Genomic DNA, 22725 nt, shown 5'->3' on the forward strand with positions numbered 1-22725 from the left:
GTCTAACTCGCGGTCTAACAACAGATTTCCGGTACTGGTGTGTACGACGCTAATTGATATAAAATCCGCACGGCACCTTGCAAGATGCTTCGATGTCGACCGACGCACAGTTTAATAGCGCCATTAGCAATCAATGCGGTCATGTTCACGCGACTAGCGCGACTCTCTAGTAACAGTAGTAACTAGGCGTCTGCTTACAATTAGTGGGGGGTCGCGCTAGTCGCGTGAAGATGACCGCGCTGATTGCTAATGGCGTTAATAAACTGTGCGTCGGTCGACATTGGAAGCATCGTGTACCAGCAATCTGTTGTTAGACCGCGAGTTTCGTGAGAGTCCATTCGACGGAAGCTCGTCGTGCGAGCGACGGCTGATGGCATCGATGATCCGTCGCCCGTCGGTAAATCGCATTCTTCGATCCGCGGGTGTTTATTTACGGTCTTAATTCGTATGTTTATCAGCGTACGTAAGAACGCGGACATAATAATCGTCCGGAGACACGCGTGTTGTGTGCGTTGCGACAGCGGGTCAACCGGTCGAGAGGTTATGTTTCGCCGCGCGGCGCAGCCTGCGGGTGATCGCGCGATCTCCTAGTGCTCGAGATTCGTCGTCCGTCGCTTTAACTTCCCCGACGGCGTCGCGGGTGGATGCGAATAACGTTTTCGTCGTTTCGCGTTAACTTCCCGTTGTCGCAATGTAATGAACAGTGCGTCGTGCACGAAGAGCTGTCCAGGATGTCGCGCAATCGTCGAGGTGATTATTGTTAAGTAGTAGTGTTTTCGTGAGTGCCGTAAAAAAAGAACAAGCAGAAACAAAGGAGGAAAAGGAGGAGGACTTGGATGGCACCAAGCAACGGCGGAGCAATCACGAGGTAAAGGAGTACATGCTTTAGAAATTAAATTACTTTATTATTAATTTTATTATTTTTAATTGAATAAATTTTGCAGTTTAAGTTATATCCTCTTTTTCTAGTCAAGTTGAATTTTTTTTCTCACTGCATTACTTTTTTCAGAATTAAGTTAAATGTCGCATCCCAGTAACCAAACATGTAAAATAGACATAAAAGTTATTGAACTTTTATAAGAATTTATGATATAAAATAATTTAACTAGATTATTAACTGAAATATGAAATATATGATGGTATTAACAAAGATATGAAAAATTTTTTAATTATTTAAATATTATTTTAAAGATAGTAAAAATTTTTAAAGGATCTAAATAAACCAATACATCCGTACATTTTAAAATACTTTTAATGATCTAAATACTTGTCTTTATGTTATACAATAAGTATGAAATATCTAACGAATACATAATTCTTCTTACAAAAATTCAAGAACATCAAAATTTGAGTGCTAACTTTGTCCTATTACAAATAACATTTTTATTGTTAATTTTTATTCTTCAAATACTTAAAATAATCTAACTTTTAAATATTTTTAATCACTTAAAGATTAGAATTAAATTTTAATGTTATAAAAGACCATGTTTAAAATTAATAGTAAAAAGTTTCTATTCACAGGAAGAACGGTTTTGCTGAACTATCTAAAAAAGTTAGATACAGATCTAAAAATAATTTTGTTAAGCCATCAAACTGGAATTGCTGAAATGTCAAAATTTTTTGTAACATTGCTCATCATGCTTGAACATCCATCGTGATTATTTTGATGATTCGATAAAATTCTATTCACAGATCTGTGTCCAGTGAAATATTTAAATACTTCAACAAAGTTGTTATTCCTGTGTTTAAGTGTTTTGATATGTTTGATCGGTGGGGACATTTACCTCAATTACTCGTGTTATTTAATTGTTTTTTGCTTATTTGAATCGCTTATTTCGAATGATTCATACAAGTACCCGAAAAATTTGTACAAGTAATAAAAAAGAAACTTATGACTTTCTACGAAAGCACTTTTACGCTCGCAAGTAAATTTATTTGTGGAAATTAATCTTTCACTCAATATCTATACTTTTGCAAGACAAATATTATACTTTCGTGATGCATAAAGAATTATTAGTTTTTTAAAATGTTAATTGTGTTGTTCGAACGCTAATCGAGATTTTGTATTTGTGTGTTGCAGATCAACGTAGCGTTACAATTCCGCTGCTGCGCATCGCGTCGGTGAGTAAAATTGACGTTTATCTTACAATAAGACGAGTCTCGAAAGGATTAAATCAGAGTGGGATTTGCGAAACGACGCGGCGTAGCCCATGGCTGTTTGTCCACACCTTTCGGGGCTTCCGTATAAGCATTAAACGCCTCTTCGCGGCTTTAACGGACCCTCGTCGCATTACCGGGTAATGTTGTAAGCGCGCGGTGTACTTCTGCGGTCATAAAACAGGCGGTCGGTACGAGATGAGGGAGGGCGGGCGGAGGCTTTTCTTGCTGTTCTTTCTGCGGGGTGCGATACTCTCAAAACGCCGGAGCCCCGGTCGCTCGTGTTCTCCAACGTTGGCGAACGCGTGCCGTCGGAAGCTGCGACACGGTTTGGCTCTCAGAAGGACAAATAGAAATGGCCCCCGGGGAGGAAGGTCGCCAGATAGAGGGAGCGAACGTGATAACGACGAGCGGGAGTTTGTTGTTTGTCCCGTGCAATCCCCGCGGATACCTAGAGCTCGTCGTCTCGTTTGGACCGCCACGCCGGCCACCGCCGACACTCGACGTCCTCTCAGCAGTACGCTCTTCACTCAGCTATTTTGCGCGAAATGCAACCCCGTGCGGTTCTGCGGTTGTGCATATCTTGCGGTAGCACGAGCAAACTGGTCTCCTAAGTGCAAGAATAGTCCGTTTATCTGTGATTTGACTTAAGCTATAGTTTCCATCCTTGGCCAATTCAAAATAATATCTCTACCACGCAAAGGATTCTACAGGTGATTCCTAATGAAGCCGAGAATATAGTGAACATTCACTTTTATCTCAATTTTGCTATTTACTGTTATAATAAATATTTTTTTAATATGCGTTATATTTTAACTGAATATTGTGAAGAAATAATCATACGTGACTGGATAATGACGGGGACGAATAAGCTGTTGAATCTACAAGGTTAAGCGCATATTCGGAATAGTTGCTGAGTTTCCGACGTACCTGATTCGAACGTCATCTCGTCGTTATTCCTCGCTTATGAATCCCCATCGCAAACTATGTATGCGCGTCCCTGGATACAGCTTGTATAACATGAACCCTACGGCGATATACTCTGATATGTAGGAAGTAAAGCAAATGATATTGTCCGTGTAAGTTGTAAATAAACTCTGGTCAGGACAATAGAGTTACGGCATTTATGGTAATAAATAAATAAATCTGCTTAGAATAGCGGGAGAGAAATTAGTTAAATATGTGTTTATATGCTCTTCGAATCTCATGAAACGTCAACTTTAAAAGAGTGAAAATTGATCCTGTGCAATTTTCCGTGTCACTTTTTACTCTACGAAATTTAGAGAGCAATTACGATCAATGATTGCATTGGAAATGGTAATTTGATAAAGATATATTCGATTAAGATAATTTCTTATTATTATTTAATTACATCTTATAGAAATAGATGACAAATGTCATTCTCGTGAATAGTTTACAAACCGTGATAAAATAAAAATTCTCTATATAAATATTATAACAATTTATGATATATTATTTAAAATAAATCTGAACATTGCATGTTTTTTTAACGAAATGATAAAGAGAAAAGATGAAGTATAAGAGCGTGGAAGCAAAGATTCTCATCCTTGTGCGGCGTGAAGGAGCATCGTGATCTTAACCCTCATTAGTCACTCGACACCCTCGACCGATGACGATCAGCGTCATGCGGTAAACACGACCCTACATTTCGGACGATTTAAAATAACCATCTCTTCTTTCTCCTTTTACTCTCGAACGTCGCAGGTTACTCAGGTAACCCAGTAAGTTCCCAAGCAGCTTTGATTTTTCTTTTCGGGGCCAGCTGGTACGCGACGCGATAGTCTGACCAACGTGTTTATGCGAAGGGCTCATTGGTAGAATCACGGTGACGGTGCATAATGAGACGTAGGGAGAAGTACTCGCGAGCGAGCGAGCAAGCGCAAGTCGTCTCTTGATGATGATGATAATAAATCGTCAAGAGAACGATGACGCGAATGTTTGAAAAAAGCTCCGGGTCAGAGCATGAATCGGGTTCTTCGACAATGGATCGCTGCTACTGCGTCTCTCAGTAATAGATCTTAATTGGATCCTTTGAGAAACATATTTCATAGTCAATTACCTTAATGGTCGGCGTGCTTGAGCAAGCTACTAATCTTGCAAGAACCTTGAAAGAATCGTTTTGCAACATTTCTACGCATTTGAATTTGTACAGGATTTAATGGGTTTTAGAGCCATTTGTTATGTAAACGAAGACGTTCCTTCGAATAAGTGAGCGCGATAATCATAGTTGCCTCCTTTACAAATAATTGCTCGCTCCGAAGAGTTTAGTGTGTCTTGTGATATACATTGAACATTAATTAATTTCAGTGAGAGAGACATCACGTTTTAAGCTTTTAAGAGAATTAGTTTTTAAATTTTAAAATTTACATTTAAAAATTAGCATAATTTTTCCGCATTTTTGAAGCTCTCTTGCGGCGCGGCATTGTTTGTATGACGTCAGAGGCAGGAAATAGTATGCAATAAATTAACTGCTACGTACAGCTTTATTTTTCAGTTTTCTTATAAAAATATAATTTCGTAATTTTAAAATAATTTATAAAATTGGTAAACTGAAACATCTGACTGACGTGACATGTACCGTAGAAATGTATAATAATTCCTGAGAAATAATGGTGCATTTCTCGATTATCACAGCGGTTTTTGACAACTACACGGAAAGAACGGTTTTACTGAAATATCTAAAAATTTAGAAACAGCTTTGAAGATAATTAGGCCATTGAAATAATTACGTAGGACGCTCAAATTGTTTGCTAAAATGTCAACCTTTTTTGCAGCCTGGCTCATGATACTTGAGCGCTCTACATAATTATTTTGATAATTATTTTAAGAAAATTATTTTCAAATCTGTATTTAGTTAAATGTTTAGATATTTCAGTAAAGCCATTCATTCCGTGTAAGAAATACTTAAAATATTAATTAAAGCCTACAACTTTTATTCTTAAATCTATTATATGTATGAAGAAGTATTACTATATTTTTTCAATGAACGATTTAAAGATGAGAAATTTTTTGTTTCCGAAAGTTCAATTTTTTAGCCTTGTTGGTTCTTATAGAAAATCCTTTAATTATAAAGTTTTCTATGCTATGGAGAATCTTTTTTGTATGATTAACAACAAATATACTTTACATTTTTTTCTAATATGGTGATTGTTAAAAGAAAAGTTATCGAAGTTTTGCGATAAAATAAAACATTTCGGAAATTGGAGTTTATTCCATTAAAATTTTTACAAGTTCCTATTTACGGCAACGTGAAACGGTGTCGTCTCGAGCCGTTTTACTGCCGTGTTTACTCGATAAATTACTGTTTTACTGGCGACTCAAAGCCTTGCCGTGGCTTTGTGAGTATATTAAGATGGCTCGGCACACGTTTGTTTCGACAAAATACTCTTGGCGAAAGTTCATCTGACACGAAAACATAATTTCGGAAATTTACAGATATCACAGTTATTCTTTTACATCTCAACTCGCAATGCAGTTGGAACAATACATAGCAATTTTGTATTAGTATTTTCTACGTTGATTACATAGATGAAAAAATTATTTACATGAAGCTTGAATATCAGTTTAAATTACATATATGCAAATATATTATTACTCGCATCATAATACGACTAGACTATAAGAATCGTCGGGATATTGAGTGACGGCATTCGTGGGACGAATATCGCGCTGGCCCTTTCATCGGATATAATCTAATTTCCTTCTTGCTCCCGTGAGATGTTTATATCTCGTGGAATTATGCGCTCGATTTGGATTTATAATAAAGAGCTTCGGGATCGGAGCGTGGCTCATTCGGAGAGGCGCGAGGGCGCATAAATTATGGTAATCCTCTGGTGCGCCCAGCGGCGGCTCTCCAACAATTTAAATTCAGTTAACGTAACGCATTTGATTTGATGCTGGCGGGCCACCTGCCGGTAAGTGGCCACCGATTTTAAGAATGAAATTTTTAACAAGCCCTTAAGATACGTTCCATCCGTTACCTGCTCCACACTCACACACACACACACACACACACACACACAAAAAGAGCCTTTCGGATTCGTGACCCACAAATTAAGTAAAATATACGTTCTGTATGGACGGCAGTTTGCGTTTTTGCTTATGAGACATCATTTTGAATCAATGACGATATTACGACACGCACAAATAATTCAAAAGCGTGCGTGTATGGTCAATAAAGCTAATGACTACCTATTACTTATACTTAGATGTTTTGTAATTATGAGTACGCATAGATGAATATTTAGTATCAATTAAGTTAATATTGTCATAGTTTATGTATATTGCGTTACACTGTACCATACTCGTTATATACCCTATCTTATGGGAATTGAGTATAATTAAAAACGTATTTACCGCAAACAATTAATTAAAACGATCGCTAGAATTATTGTGGCACAGAAATACGGATTTATACGAAACGGTTTATCTACACTGAAAATGTTTATACAAGTTTTTCCAGGTTGTTATATAATAAATATAATAGTTGCCTTTTAGTTGAGTCACAGAACGCGAATACCGAACGCGGTAGTTGAAAAAACTTTTCATTTATTGACTAATTAACAAAATTTATTTATTTAGGATATTTTCACGTAAGACGGCGCGGCGTGCTCGTAATCTTGACGGGAAATTGCCCGGTAAGTTCTTTCGTATAATCGGAGCTGAAGTTTAGTGGCACTAACTCGCTGCCGTGGCGCTCCAAGGAGCCAATTAATTTAACGAAGTGCGCCATTACCTCTCTCTCGGTGTCGGATAAGCAAAATCAAAGGCCCGCACTGCTCGAGAACTTCGTTCTCTTTCTTTTTTTTTTATCCAACGGGCGGGCAGACGGCATCGGCATCACGCGCGCTTCTGCGAGAGGAGGTACAGCTGAGCAAGGGATTTCTCAGACACGGCGAACGCGCACTCGACACAGATTCTCGCGTCGATCTTTTTTCTCTTCTTTTCATCGATCGTCTAAAGCGGCGCCGGATTCCGTCGCGTTCGAATATCTTAAAGCTCAGCAGATAGCATTACGCGACTTATCAGTGCCATGCCGAAGCTTTTTGTTATTGTTTGCCTTCTCCTGCGTATTGATTTAATGGAATATATATATATATATATATATATATATATATATATATATATATATATTGCCTTAATGGGGACGTGTGAAACGCGACGGTGCAACAATAAATTGCAATCTGCATTAACAGCGTTTTTAAGATCGAGTCGCAGCTGCCGAACACGAAAGAAAGCAGGCTAATGGGTTGCATAAGCTGGTAGAAATGAACACTAATGGGGTAAACATTTCCCGAAAAGCATCTCGTTCAGACAGCTCTCTACTTCTAGGAATAATATTTATGCAACGACTTGCCCCCATGCAGCCAGTCTGCTTCTTAGAGCAGGAAAATATTGTCGTCCGGGGTAAAACATGATGCACGCATCCCTCGGGCTACTTTATCTCTCTTATTGTAATCAGTTTATAATAAGTTTAACTAAGACTTAGGTACGAGCTGTCCACACATTCATATAACTTTGCTCACTATAAATGTATGTTCTAGATCAATTCAATATAATCTTTTAGGTAACGGTGTACACATTTTTTTTTATATACAAAATTTCTTGTATCTTTTTTTTTCTTTCTTAAATTAATTGCTTTAATTGTTTTTGTTCTTTTAATTAATATTGTATCTTACCAGAACTTAAAATATTGTTGACTTTAGAATAAAATATACAATTATTACACAGAGAAAAAAGTTATTAACTTGACTAAATTTTTCAACTTGATTAAATTTCTTTAATTCAAGTAATAATATATTTAAATTAAGTACATAAATATTTGAACTAAAGAAATGTAAACAAAATTAAAAAAAATTTTTTTTAGTATATTAAATAAGAAAGTATACTACACAGTATACTACTATTTAGTAGTTTGTTTACTGTATATTGTTCTGTATGTAATACAATAATGATTTTCGTTTGCAAGCAGTGCGTGCACAGTATTATATTTGTTGCAAATTTTATACTACAATTTTATACTACAGCATTTCTACAAGCTATTCTACACAGTCTTAAAATAGCCCACTCGAGAGTTGCGGATGTCATCCCCGCAACTTTTCCGCGAAATGGTTGGATTTTTTATTCGTCCGACCGTTTCGCGAAGGAATGAAACGGGGTAGTCGCGCTACTCTCTGCAGCGTCGATGGTTACGAAGAACGGAAGAGAGACAGGGTGAGTGCGACGAGCGGTTCGAAGGAGATGGTTTACTACGGCCGACAAAACAATACGGGTCGCTTGGGGAAGTTCTGTATATTTTAAAATGCCTCGGAACGCCGCGGAACTTTGGGCGTAAGCATCGGCGGAACGGCGCTCTTATTGGAGATTTATTCGTAGAAACATGGGCGCGCAATGATGCGCGACTCGTAAACAAGAATCGTCCTCCGACCAGAGAACACGACGAAGAAGGCTTGCGAATTTTTATCGTTTTATTATACCTAATTATTATCGGTTATATATGGTCTTTCTTCGTGCTTTCGTTTGCGGTCGAAGCTCAGAGTCTCGACGAGTCGGCGATTTTATGACGAGATCCGCGTTCGGGTCGCGTCGAATGATTAATCGACATGCTGTTGCGCGAAGTAAAGTTGATATTATCTTACGAATATTTAACATAGTTTCTATTAATTAAAGGACAGGAAGTAATGCTTAATGCAACGTAGATACTTAAATTTTTAATGGCTTCTTTTTTCGATTGGGAGAAATAATCGATGCACTGTATATAAATACACAAGTATAAGTGATACATCTCAATTCCTGATGCTTTCACGTACGAAGATATTTTGTAGATAAATACAAGTTAATTTATTACTTTCTTTGAGACAAATTTATGCACGCAGTTTAATGCGCATCGAGTATTCCGTTCCTGTCCCAGTCACTATACGATACTGCTTTGAGAACATGCATCTTCCAACCTTCGTCGAAATGATCGATCGGTCGTAGCCTGCAAGCGGTATAACCGTTTTGTCTCTTTGTACCGTAGATATCATCTTGCCACGTATATTAATATGCTGAAATGTATAATGCATGGAAGGGAAAAACGACACTGGATACGATACGATACGATACGATACGATACGATACGTACATCCCACATATGGCGCGCGTTAGAGATACACGGCTGCTAACGAGCAACTCGATCGTAAGAGCTCATTAGAAATGAATCAATCGTCGATAAACGTTAATGAGGATGAGATGCCGACGTAAATTACCGGCGCCTCGGGCGTTGCGTTTATAATTGAAATACTTTAGCAACTTTCCCGCATCAGAACAGAAGCAGACTAATCTAAGAGTTTTCATTATACGGATAATAACACGCGAAAATGATTGTAAACATGAATAAGTAAATGTTAAATGCATCGTGCTATACAGCTACAGAGTGAGTTTCCATATTATGGAAATATAATTAAAATGACATCGAGAGCTATGAATTACAAATTGTATCAATTTGAGATTATGATTGAACTTGCGCGTTTTAAAACTATCACTTGTAGAAAACAGATGTCCCTTCGGTATAGCGATAAAGGGGACGATTCTTCGAGAAGTATTCAGTGTACTTAAAATCAAAAAGAATAACGGCGATAATCGAGTCTGACGATTAACTACAATCGTACCGATCGAATATGTAAACCATTCTGAAAAGAAGTCGTTTCTTCTATGAATAAATTATCAACGAAAGATATCTTTTCACGCGAGACATTGAAAAGGAAGGGGAGGGAGAGGAGCGGCGAGGACTGAAGGGTAACGGTGTACACGGATAAGGTGACGGCGGAAGTGAAGAAGGGCAGGGGCGAGAGGATAAAAGGATGAAGGCGGGGAAAATATTCTGGACGGGTCTATCGTTATGCCACGGCCCCCGCAATCAATATTGCAGGAAAGGTGGACGCGGCGAGGGCAGAGTCGGAGGTACGGCAGTGGCGGAGGTCCTGAGCCTGGCATTTACAATGAAACGAAGAAAGGATACTCCGTCTTCCTCCGGCGCCGTTTTCCTCCACCGTCTCATCGCCCTCTCTCGCCGCTGGTTCCCCACACAACCGACGCTGCAGGTTTCTTTTTCCCCCGCGATGCACGCCGCTTGACTCGGCTGTCGTCGAAGTTCACTTTATACCGACGTTCAACAAAGCCTCCCGGCCCCTTCGGGGCTTTATTAAAAATTGAGGATGCAATTCACCTCGCGGGAGGGCCGGCGGGACCGTCTAAATAAAGGAAACCGGCTGAATGGGCGAGCTCGGTTTTTGCCACGTACATATTCGTCGGTAACCGTCCACGGGGCGGCGGCGAGTCTCTCCGCGCGGAGAGGAGAGATCGGCGTAAAGCACGAATTTACAATACGTGCGATGGAAACGAATTTGCGCGGCGAACGTTCGGTGCATGCATAAGGTATGGGGCGAGATCGTACGCGATCACCTTTCCGATCGTCTACCGTGCGATCGCAAGAATGGGCCAATACGATCCGTAAGATGGAGTACGTCTAAACTGTTCGACGTGAGTTTGTGCCCCGAATGTCGATCATCGCGTGTGCCCGCGTTAAGATCTAAACGGCGTCTGTACGTTTTGCCATTACGTATAAAATACTCGCGCGACTTGTTTTTAAAATTGTTTACTATGATAAATCAGATCGAAACTTTTTCTTTAGTTATTTCATCGTTAAAAGAACCTCGTTGTATATTTAATGACTTCAAACCAACCATCATCTTTTCTCGTTATTATCACATTTATTACATTTAATATCTACGATCATGTTTGTACATATATATTTTTTATAGTTTGCATGAAAAAAAAATGCAAATGTTTAAACGCTGAAAGTAGGAACTTCATTTTAATTTATAATTATTTGCAGAGACATAACAATAACTCATTAGAAATATTATAAAAGCAAATCTTTACTGTGAATTATAATGCGATCAAGTAGCCCGTTATTTATCTGAATATACTGCAGTATAATTTGCCGTAATAAAATGCTGGCTTAGTCGTCATAATTCAACCACAGAATATGCGCGGCAGAAGTTATACCGGCTATAAACGATTTCTTCTTCCGCCGAAGTTAAAGTTTCTTCTAAGTGAATTATAATCAAAACAATAAGCCTCGAATCGTTCCTGTAGGGAGCGGCTTACTAAAATCCCATCTGTAATTTCGCATAGTTAAGCGCAGTCCCGTAATTAGAGGCTTTTCATGGCGTCTCACGCATGCGGTCGGGACACTGGCGCGCTAAAGCGAAGCTAAAGAGCGAATCAGGGAAGTTTTAACCACGTCGGCAGCTCCTTTTGATCCACGTTGTGCGCAATATAGCACTGTGTTCAGAGACGGACGGCTTTCATGGTACATTTCGCAAGACAAGCTACATTCCTTCGTGTCTCTCGTGTGTTATTTTCCACTTCACTAACATTGTAAATATATTTTCATGAATGTAAACATAGCTAGTGTTTTCTGCATTAGAGAAGTGTATAAAAATGTAGGTTTTATCAAATGTGAAGAAATTTAAACGAAAGCAGTATTTCATCGCTTGCTTTTGTAAAGTTCATGACGGTGTGAATTTCGTTTTTTTTTAAATTTTTTAAATAATAATTAAATATGTATGTAAATCGTGAGATTTTATAAACTAAGAAATCGCTCTTGAAGCATACTTTACGTACCGTGTCCGCCATTGTCGAATTAACGCCACAGACGTTAATTGTCGTCGTAAAAGCGTAAGTCTGCGGCAAGTCCGCGCGAGCGTTTAATTGCCGGCGATACATAAATTCCGCGGCACGTCTTCGTCGTCGACGTCGTTGCCGTTGTCGTCGTTCCAGGCTCTCTGGAGCCCGCGCACCACATTACCTTATCCGCATCGGAATTCCCCGCGGCGCTTCTAATTTACGATAAGTCCGACACGTCGGTGGGGGCTTCGGAAGAGAAAGAGAGAGAGAGAGAGAAAGACGGAGAGGGAGATCGGTGTCGAGAGCCGGCGCCTGAAAGGGCGTCGAAGTCGCTCCAGGATATCTAAAACCACGGGGACTTGCTTGCATCGTGACCATGGCCTCCCCCTTCTCTAAGCACTCGATGGGCAAGACCTCCCGCGGATCTTGGCTCGTAAGTCGGATCGAAAGGAATGGCGTTTTGTCGGAAGGGCCATAGATAAGAATTGCATTAGCATTATTTCGATCGCACGGGTCTGTTTATTCATATTGAGGTAAATTGCGTTGGCGATTAATCATTGGTTCGATATCCCCGCCGATTAGCCTCTTGTATATATGGGACGATCAATTTAACACGATCCCTCTTAACCTTTCTACTTGACGCCGGAGATTATTTGCTGCTAGCTTCTTTATTGCATCTCATTAACGGACCTGATAAGCTAAAAAGAAAAGAATATACGTGTATAATAGTAACAGAGCAGTTATATATTGCTTGGATCTGTGACATCGTTGAGATAAACGATAGCTGTTTAAGTAGGCGTCGCGCACGTTTCACGTCATCCGAGACACGCTTTCTGTCGCCTTAAATCTTCCGGAAAGGATCCTTTTCTCGGAGTTGATTTACCACGCGGCGGAAATCGATAAAAGTCGTTCTCTTCTTCCACGCGCTGTTCCCAGAATGTTGACGCCGCTCTCCAATAATATCTCCCGTCCAGTGTCGCCGATTATTTCGATGACATATGATTCACGGAGAGTTACAAAAGCGAAAGGTATTAACGGTTTACAAGCTTGAGAGTCGCGGCCTTCCACGTCGCGCATATTTCTTACAGTTTCAAACAGCGAGTCGTTTCTCTCTTTTTCCCTCTCGCTCTCTCTTTCTGTGTCGCAATTCTGGTTTTAAGAATAATTTCTGTTGCCGTTGCTCAAATGTCAGCGCCGACCGACCCCTCACCGCAGGGAACCTAAGGTGTGGAGACCACCGTGATTTATGATTTTCGGCGACATCCGCAAGAATATCGCTTTTACGTATGCCGGTATGTTAACACTGTCGCTAATAGTGTTACGAGAATGATAATGCTGGATTAAATAAAATATGGCGCGAGGATCAACCGACAACTGATCGTCTGATAAGATACATCCGGAAGAGATCCGTAATGTATCCACGAAACGTAAATGTGTATTGTGTACACGCAAATGTGTACGCGAGATACACAGATATCCCATTAAAGTAACGCGCACGCACACGCACGTGCAATTTTCTTTAAATCCGGCTGAGTAATGGAATTCAGAGAGAATGTAAGAGCTTCCCATTTCTAAGGTAATTTCGTAGTCATTAGAATTTTACCTATTCAACGTGTGGATGGAATGTTTGTTTAATGTTACTGCCGCCGCCTCCTATTTTCGGTTATTTCAAGCGGCAGCACTCGAGGCCGAACGCGGCGCGAATAAGTATAAAAGTTGCATCCGCCAGCGTGCTTCCGTATGCAATGCATTCGGCGTAATGTCCGCCGGTACAAATGGAACTTCCACGGAAGTGCACTTTCCGCGCGTCGCAATCGGGATTATCGTCTTCATCTTTTCGCGTAAGGGAGGAAATAGCCATCCCATCGGAAACCGTATCCACACCGCGTCGGACATCTTTGTGACTTCTGGTTCGCGCGTTCCTCGAGAGAAAGCTGCAATCCTCGAATCCTCGCGCGCAGGCACAAACATCGTTTTCTCAGAGCGATAAGAGAGAAAAGAATCTGCTGCACTTTCCTTCGCGTCCGATCCATTGAAAATTGACTTTACGCGATGGCTCGATATCGCGCGACCCATACGTATTACAAATAACGCTTTTGCGAACGCGAAGAAATTTTCTCGTCACGCAAAAAACGCCGGGATATTTTTTTTACGAGGAAAACGGACGCGACGCATAAACGTCGGCCCATCTGTTAGTAATTTGTAAGACGAGTCGGGTAATTAAAAGTTTGATGCGAGCATTAAACTCGTCGGGTTATAAAACGAGGGGGTGTTGCTCGCCGGTCGGTCGGGCTGGCGGCTTTTGCTGCGGGAGAGAAAAAGCGAGAGGGCGATGGCGCCGAGGATGGGCGAGGTAGTTGCACGGAGAAGAGGCGGCGGTGCAGTGGATGCTGCTCCGATACATACCCTGCTTGTAGGAGGCACGCTGCAACGGCCATAAAGTGCTTTAGAGTGCATAATTTTTTAAATATCTTTATTACGAGCGGCGTACCTCGTCGGAGACGAGACACGGGTTCGTAGCGCACGAGCCGCGGTAATTGACCGAACGAAATCTCGGTGAGCAGCGATGTGAAACTTTTAATGGCACACCTCCCGATGTGTGATACGTATCTCGTTGCAAAACATTTTGTCATACGTGTGTAAAAACAGATTTTCCATTTCTTTGGGTTACTTTTGCATGTGTTTACATACTTACTTTATACCACAAAATTTTATAAGAAATTAAATGCAAAGAAGTGTATTTGTTGTAAAAAGAAAAAAAGAAATATTTTGGAGATGAAATATAATATTTTTTAATTGCACGGAATTATGAGTTCAATAATTCATATCTGTGTTATTATATATCGCGTTACATTATTCGTGCAAGCTTTTGAGTGAAGATTTTATAACAAAAATATACATTTGGTTTTCTGCTTGAGTAATTCATCGAATCGTTTTAATTGACTCGTCCATTTGGATCTTCGTCGACGCAATTTGTCTGTCGGCGGCCTTACGATGAAAACAATTCTGTACCAACGGCTAGCTGGCATTGCGGTTTCCGGACTGCTGGCCGGAAATAGACAGTAAGATATCGGGAAAATTTGATGAAAGGGAGTTAATTACAGCTCGTCCCCGCTTGAGCTTCTCGCACGGTCGTGACATACCGCAAAGCCTGTCCCTCGATCGACAATTTGCGCGCACAGAGTAATATGAGCGAGGTTGGGCTCAACTGTGGAGGGAGATGTCGATTCCGTGCAAATGGGTCTGCATTAAGAGCCCGCTGTGTGTCATTGAGATTTGCAATATATGCGTATATATATCTCATGTTCAAATGCAACTCGAAACTGCAACATTATTGCACGCCTGTTTTATACTGAATATAGCATAAATAGGCATTACAGCCTTACATGTTTATTTGATTTCCGTATTAATGGCTTATGATTACGAGTATATATGAACTTGAATCTTTGACGATGCGGAGAGAAGACAGACGGAATGTTTGTTAGTGTTCCAGGGCAAGCCCTCTAAGAATAAAATCAAGAAAAATAGCACATAAGAATGAAAATATAAGGATTTATATGCGAGCAAAAGTTAAATAAAAGAAAATATAAAATCAAACGCTAATAAGGATGGAAAGCACAATAATAAACGAGAAAGCGATTTATACGAGGAAAAGAGAGAAAACGATAGAGTGAGCCTCTTTTATATCACATTATTTCTTCAAGATACGTCTGTAGTGATATATAAAATATTATAGACCGCTGATGTACACTTTCTAATTCTCTGATCGTCGGTTTGTGCTGCGTGAGACTAACGGTGAAGGTGTTATTTTACGACATGCCTAATGTACTTTTTTTGTAGAGAACGAATACAGCGTTCAGGTTACCCGGTCGAGCCAAAGTCCATAAACCGCAGAAACGAAAATAAAATCATTTAAACTGCGATTCTCGCGCACTCGCGTTGTTATTAGCCCTTAATCCAGCTGTTACCGTCGCGCACACTGAATCCCATTCCCGTTAATCAAAACGTTACGGCCTATACATACATTGGGTATCGCACGGACCGAACCGTTAAATTCACATATAACGCTTGTAGACGCTCGCATGTAGTTTCGTACACGACCGATGGACGTGCGCCGGCATGAACGGGCACAACAGCGCACATCGTTATTACATTCCGCCTGTTCGGACAGCCTTTTTTCTCCCCTCACGCGCTAGATGCAGATATCATTTTACGCTTACGTCGGTTTGATCATCGGCTTGTAAATTATAAAGTCGACGAACGCGTACCTATTATGCAAATCCCACGGTGCAATGGGTAATGTACGCGGTACGACGTAAAGGATATGGAGGTTTATGCGACAGATATTTTTAAAGTCTCTTTTATCCTATAAGATGTACGCGGGATAATCCGATTCTCCATTTTAGGGTTGTTCTATTTCGTTTTGATTATTATTCAGTACAATGTAAAATTCTCTTTGTCAAAGTTGTATTAACGAAACGTACGTGAAATGTAATTCATATTATCAGCATCTTTTATTCAACGTAACGTTATTCTACATTAAAATTTTAGATCTCGTTGGTTAAATTCTATATTATTTTTTTATTAATAAATGGTATTTTGATTTAAAGAGAATTTGAGGTTAAGCGTGAAAGTAGTTTGTAGTAGAGCTTATTGCAACATGAGACTCTTGTTCTCGGTAGTCCGAACATCACAAGATATCAATCTGGTGGGGACGATTTATGTATATTCATGCGTCTACTTTATCTTTATAGTAACCTTTATTTTTCTTGATGCCTAGAGAATCCCGTCGACATTATAACGACGTCGTTAAAATGCACTGACAGGACCAAAAATGAATGATGTAGATCCAGCCGAATGCTTGGGGGTCTAGAAAAATCATTCTGTCTTATTCTAGTCATTTTTCTGATAGGCTTTAATCTGATTTAGCTTTATAATATTTTATAATATTATATGAATTGGCAATTAAATTCGGACATTTTTTACTTCTTACTAATGTAGTTATATTATTTTTAATTATTAATTGTATTAGTTTTTATGGCATCAACCATGTAATAAAATACATGATTAATATACGAAGATTATATATGATTATCATTCATTATCTGATATGTTAACGTACATGTTTACTATGTACGTGAGAACGTCACGATGCTGGAATTCGCTGATACGTGTTATTAAATCATTGGCGACGTATCTCAAAAGCGCAATTTAAATCTCATCTCTTTGAGAAACAACTCATACATATTCATTCCGGCGTTTTAATTTTAGAGTAGATCGTAAGATCTGTGAATGCTTGACTACAGCCGACATTAAAGAGCCGAGAGCAAAATCCAGTGACGAGGATTATAGGATGAAACTGTTGGAAAGGAAAGTTATATACGTTTGAACGAGACACCTAATATAGTCTTATTGCTAGTCGATAAATTGGATGCAGCGTATCACTAATTTATTATGCTATTAAAAGAAAATCGAGTCGAGGATCCATTTTTGTAAGAGCTACACGAAATTTTGGGCTAATTGTGATTATATTTCAGATACGTTAATGAAGGATAAGTAAAAATTTCTGCTTTTATATATAGCAATTAGAAATAATATAACTATATTTTTAATTCTTTTAAAATTGCAATTGATTAACTGATTAATTGAAAACAATGTAATATTTTAATGTTTCTTTATAAATAACAGCTATCAGTTCTAATCTCCTTTGGTTAATGATTTAGTATTCTACTAATAATGTCCTTTAATTGGACATTACTGATAGTTATCGCTTTATGACTTACATGTAGAAAGTATGTCTCAGTTAAATTTGCTGGTTTAAATTGCTTCAATCTGTTATATATAATCATGGATATTTACCGTGCAGCTTTGTCTTTACCGGCACCTTAAATCCATTCAAATAATGACGTCGTTACGGCATACTGACGAGAATCACTGCGGGTAACGTGCGTCCAGCAGCGCGTTTCGAAATCTAAGACAACCCTCTCGCACTGTTCCTCGGGGTAGTCCATGGGGTGCTTTGTTTCGTCAACCACAGGCAATTTGTTCGTTTGTTAGTTGTGGAAGTATCTCGTCGGTCTGAGATGCCGGTGCGTAGACTCCTGTTGGTGGCAACACGATGTGCTACAACGAAGCATTCGTGAGAGGAGTACAAAGTGTCGAAGGAGGAAGAGAGCAAGAGAGTGAGAAGGATAGAGGGTGAAAGGACAAAGACGGAGAAAGGGAGGAAGATAGAGAGAGAGATAAAGAGAAAGAGAGAGAAAGCGGAAAGAAAGATAGAGGGTGGTGGCGCTTAGTTCCCGAAGTACAAATTAGATTATGCGCAGTGTCGCCGCGGGGGTGCCCCGGCCGCTTGTTCGTAGAAAAGTTACAGCCCTGTCTCGTTCCTGACGCCTGTACTTGTCTAGCCTGCCCTTTCGCATAGACACCAGCCGCAAAGACCCTTCTGAGTTAGTTGTCGAGTCCGTTTCGGAGATCGACACCACCCGCTGACTTACTGATCTTGTGGGAGGAGATACTTTGGTATTTATCTAAAAGTATGACACGTTGAAACCGCAGGAATGACTTTTTGAGTGTCGAGGTCGAGATACAATTCGATTTTTAGAGTTTTAAGTATCTAATGCGAAGAACAAAGAGCAGTAAATTCGGAGAGCTGCACTTTGAAGGAAACCTTTAAAATCCCATGTCTTATAATAAATCAAGAATAGTATATTCCAAGAGACGACTAAGACTTTGAAACAAACTTAAGGCGTAAAAATTGATCTTATTAATGGCGAGGAAGTATGTTGAAGAAAGTTGCAACTAAGTTTAATCGCCTCTTAAAAAATAATATAAATCAGAAGCAGGAATTCGCCATAAAAGATGACCTATAAAAGACGGAAGCTGCAATTGAACGGCAGTTTCATTAGTACTCGATTTATTGGGTCATTATCACCAAGTTACTGAGCCGACTTTCTTAACTAAAAACTAGACTTTGTTTAAACACAAATTTTAGAATGCTTTTATTATAATAATCGTATTTGTATAAGGAAATGCGTTTTTTGAACGACATTATTTTATTTAAGCTTCTATTTTATGGTATAATAATATATAATAATATTTCATTATTATGTTACATATTTAATTTCAAATATATCTCTTAGCTTATTAATTTAACAATAGCAGTCGTCGTTAAGACTTAATTTTAATTATGTCGGCCATCTCTCGTTATAAACGACGCACGATACTTTCGGAGGTTCGAGCTTTATTATGATAATATTACGACAACACCTGACGTTGTAGATCCTGATGGTTTTGCAGAGTTGATGTGTATTCCCATTAAATTGGCTGGTTATTATGGAAGCATGTCAGGGCATGAGGCCGGCTTATTTCCTTCACAACCAGGCTATTAACCCAGAGACATTTAGTCGCGCGTAACCTTAAATGAATAGTTCACTGTTCACAGCGCCCAGCTGAGATGCCTACCTCTTTTATTAAATGGAATATATCTTACTCGAGTAGTGACTCCTTAAAGAAATATTAATTCCAATTAAAACTGCATATAAATGTTACATAATAACGAGAGCACTGGTTACCGTCTGTACAAAATACGATGGCAGGAAAGTAATAAATGCGAGAAGGAATTTTGGAACGAATAAATCCTTTTTGGTAATCTCCTGCGTTATCCCCTGCGATTCTGTTTACGTTTTCCGCGCCAACATCGACCGGGCGAAGGGGCGGCTACCCTTCGGCTGAAGTTCAAATAAATGCTAACCGCATTATATCCTTCACGTACCATTTTCGTCGAGTAAGTGAAATTGCGTGGGCCCCGACAATATTACATCGATGCCATTAGTTTGCACCGGCAACTACAATAAGAAATTGCTAATCAATTTGATGGAGATACCGTCGTATGTCATTTGTCATTTATATCGAATTACGGGGCTCGTACGCGTCGGGGAGGCGGTAAAAAATTATGCGCGTATACATACACAGCCCCCCGTGAGATCCAGAAATCAAATTTTGCACGCTCACGTTGTAGATGCGATATCATTTTACGACAGATCTGTTTCGTTTTTTTAAAAGCTGATCCAATCAGTACATAATCCCCGACGGGTCGCGAAAGGGGAACTCTGCGCCTCTTCTTATCTCTGATCCCAGCTTCTTCCCAGATCATAGGCTAGAGCCATTAACACTTAGCGAGGCGATCCTACTTTGCATGAAATCGAGACGAGCGCATAAGCGCACGTCGGAGACGAGAAGGACGCCGGTTTCGCCGTCACCGTCGCCGCCGGCGCGAATAGAGAGAGAGAGAGACGCGCAAGATCGATAAACCCTCGCGTCGATTTTATAATTCATGAATTCATAATTCACAAGCACACCGCTTCTCCCGCGTCGTTCTAAAATGGCACCTACGTTTAGGTGCTTCTTGATCGGAGCGAACCGTCCGTCGTGACGGGCCTTAAAGCTTTTATTACTTACAAACGGCAGTAATTCACGACGACTGTGTCAGTACTTAACGGCATCTCCCTGCAGCCGATCGCTGCAGCGGCAGCTGCGCCGGTGCTGAGCGTCCGCGCCCGCGCCCTCCGCACTTCATTTTATTAGATTATTAATTAACAATTTCATTTACGTTGGCCCGACGATCGCCGGCAAGTCGTTTGTAACTTCAACCGTTAAAAGTAATAGGGTCGACGGGAAGTTTGCAACGATTATAAGTGATGATAATTGCTTCGCTTGTGAAATTCGATCGGCTTTAGCAGAGTATACGATGTGCAATAATATTGAAACTTAATAGCGAGTAATGGGACACATCGACGTAACGATGCAGCGTAATGAGAATTGTTCTTAAACAACGATTCTAGGGCAGGATGAGCGAATAGTTAAAATTACGATATTGAGATACGCATGTTAGTCGAAGACGTCGTTAAAGTATAGCGTTCGGTGTACCAAGCGCCGCAATCGGAGAGCATCTTAAAATTTTTATTGGTTACAAACAAGAGTCATAATTCGTTTTAGAGCCGTCGATGTTTGCGATCTATCTATTTGCCCACGGGAAATAGCCCCGGGGGCGCTAAATCCACCGCATTTAGATATTCCCACGATTCATTCGCGTCTTCCCATAAAGTTCGATGGCCCGTGAAGCTCAGCAGCCCTCCCTCCTTAACTGGTTCTACTCTTTGTCTTTATCTTCGGCGAAGCGAGCATAATGCGGAAAGTCTCCGTCGTCGTCTGGTCTCGGAAGAAACGATATGATAATTACCTTGCTTCCCTCGGATTTCCTTCGGTTAATCCGTATGCTACAGGAATATTGCACATTGTGCTGCCGATGAGAAACATTGTCCCATGTATAGAGGAAGGTCGCCAATACCGACGTACCACTTCGTTTCTGAATTACATTTTTTGAATAAAAATGAAATTTTGGAAACATAAATACAACTTGATCTAGAAAATGTTTCCTATCGGATAATGTAACTATTTTTATAATATTGTTTTGAATTATGCAATAATGCAATAATTGAGTTTTTTTCGTAAAAATAAGTGTTTGAAAATGAATTCCGAAGCTGACATAAGTAGTAATGCTACATTTTCCTTTACTCTTCCTTTCACATGAGTCATTTGTACAAATAAAGTTAATGTATAAAAGGAGCTTTTTATTTTTTTAAACGGTTTTTGTTGACTTATTTAAATATTTTACGCAACATTTAAATATGATAATATATAATAATAAACAAAACAGTTTTAGGATGTTATAAATATGTAAAATAATCTGATAAGTATTATTAATATATTTATTATGGTTTAAACTGTGTAATTTAAAAAAAAAGAAAATTTTATTCTCATTTTTGAAAAATTTGTTTTTAGCAGATTTCATACAGAAAAAAGCCATAAATGTGTAAATGGATTCTTATATTTTTATCTAATCAAATCATATTTTTCATCAATATTAACATAGTGTGATGTTTAGTTTCTGAGAAATAAGAGGATGGCACTTTAAACTTATGTCGATATTTACAACTTTTCTCTGCACGTTATTTATCATCTGTTTCATAAACTTATCGTGTCATTCTGTGCCACATGTAATATTTACATTCCTCGCCACCTGTATGTTATATCGACGGGATTTAAGAGCGGTAACTTTTAACAAAGTATGAGACCGCGAGAAGAGACCCAGCTGTCCTCTTCCCTGCATTCCGCATGCATCGCGAGGTAAGTTTTCATCGATCTGCGAAAAGACATTTCGCGACGCGTCTCGGGATAGTGACGCGTTCGCTCAAGAGTGAACACGTATCGCGGCCTGTCACATGACAAAGTCCGGTGCACCAGCAGCTGGAGGTGACAACTTATTTCCTTCGCGCCTTACCCACGCTGTTCCAGCTCTCGCCCTTTGTTCGATGAATAATATATGGCAATGGCTGTCTGCATTGTTTTGCGTATACTCAGACGCGCGCACGTATGCACTCTGGGCACCGGATGCTGCGCGTGCCCCCTCCGGCGTCTACGCGATTTCCCGCTACGTGTCCACGTACATAACGACGTATCCGGCCTGCGCGAAAGGAACTTTGGCAAGTCTCGACGCTGACGATATCAAAAGCACCGACAGCCAACAGGCAGACGCGCTTCGCAGAAAATTTCGCACGAAATTTTCGTCGTAACCGTATACTTTACGTGACGGACATACGTTCGAATACTGACGTGATACCTAGTGTTGTTTTAGGCGCCGTAAGGCCGAGTATTGTATTGTGTTCTACGAAATATGATAATGAAGTAAAGCTTATCGACACATTTTCAGAATAAATTAAAATACGCTCCTGACGGAAAACTCTTGAATTTCATGCACTCGATTCTGCATTAAATCGAATAGAAAGTTTATTTTTTTATTGAATTTGGAGAGTA

General features: G+C 39.7%; 1 long non-coding RNA gene across 2 annotated transcripts in view; it reads left to right on the forward strand.

The window, feature by feature from the left end:
* LOC120358650 overlaps window positions 1–22725 on the forward strand; it is a 423202-nt gene that overhangs the window by 238621 nt on the left and 161856 nt on the right. For both annotated transcript variants that reach the window (XR_005575556.1, XR_005575555.1), the window contains exon 6: window positions 2081–2121. This is a non-coding gene — a long non-coding RNA (uncharacterized LOC120358650). The remainder of the gene's footprint in view (window positions 1–2080; window positions 2122–22725) is intronic.

This window comes from Solenopsis invicta, chromosome 9, assembly GCF_016802725.1.
Source record: "Solenopsis invicta isolate M01_SB chromosome 9, UNIL_Sinv_3.0, whole genome shotgun sequence".
Lineage (NCBI taxonomy): Eukaryota > Metazoa > Arthropoda > Insecta > Hymenoptera > Formicidae > Solenopsis > Solenopsis invicta.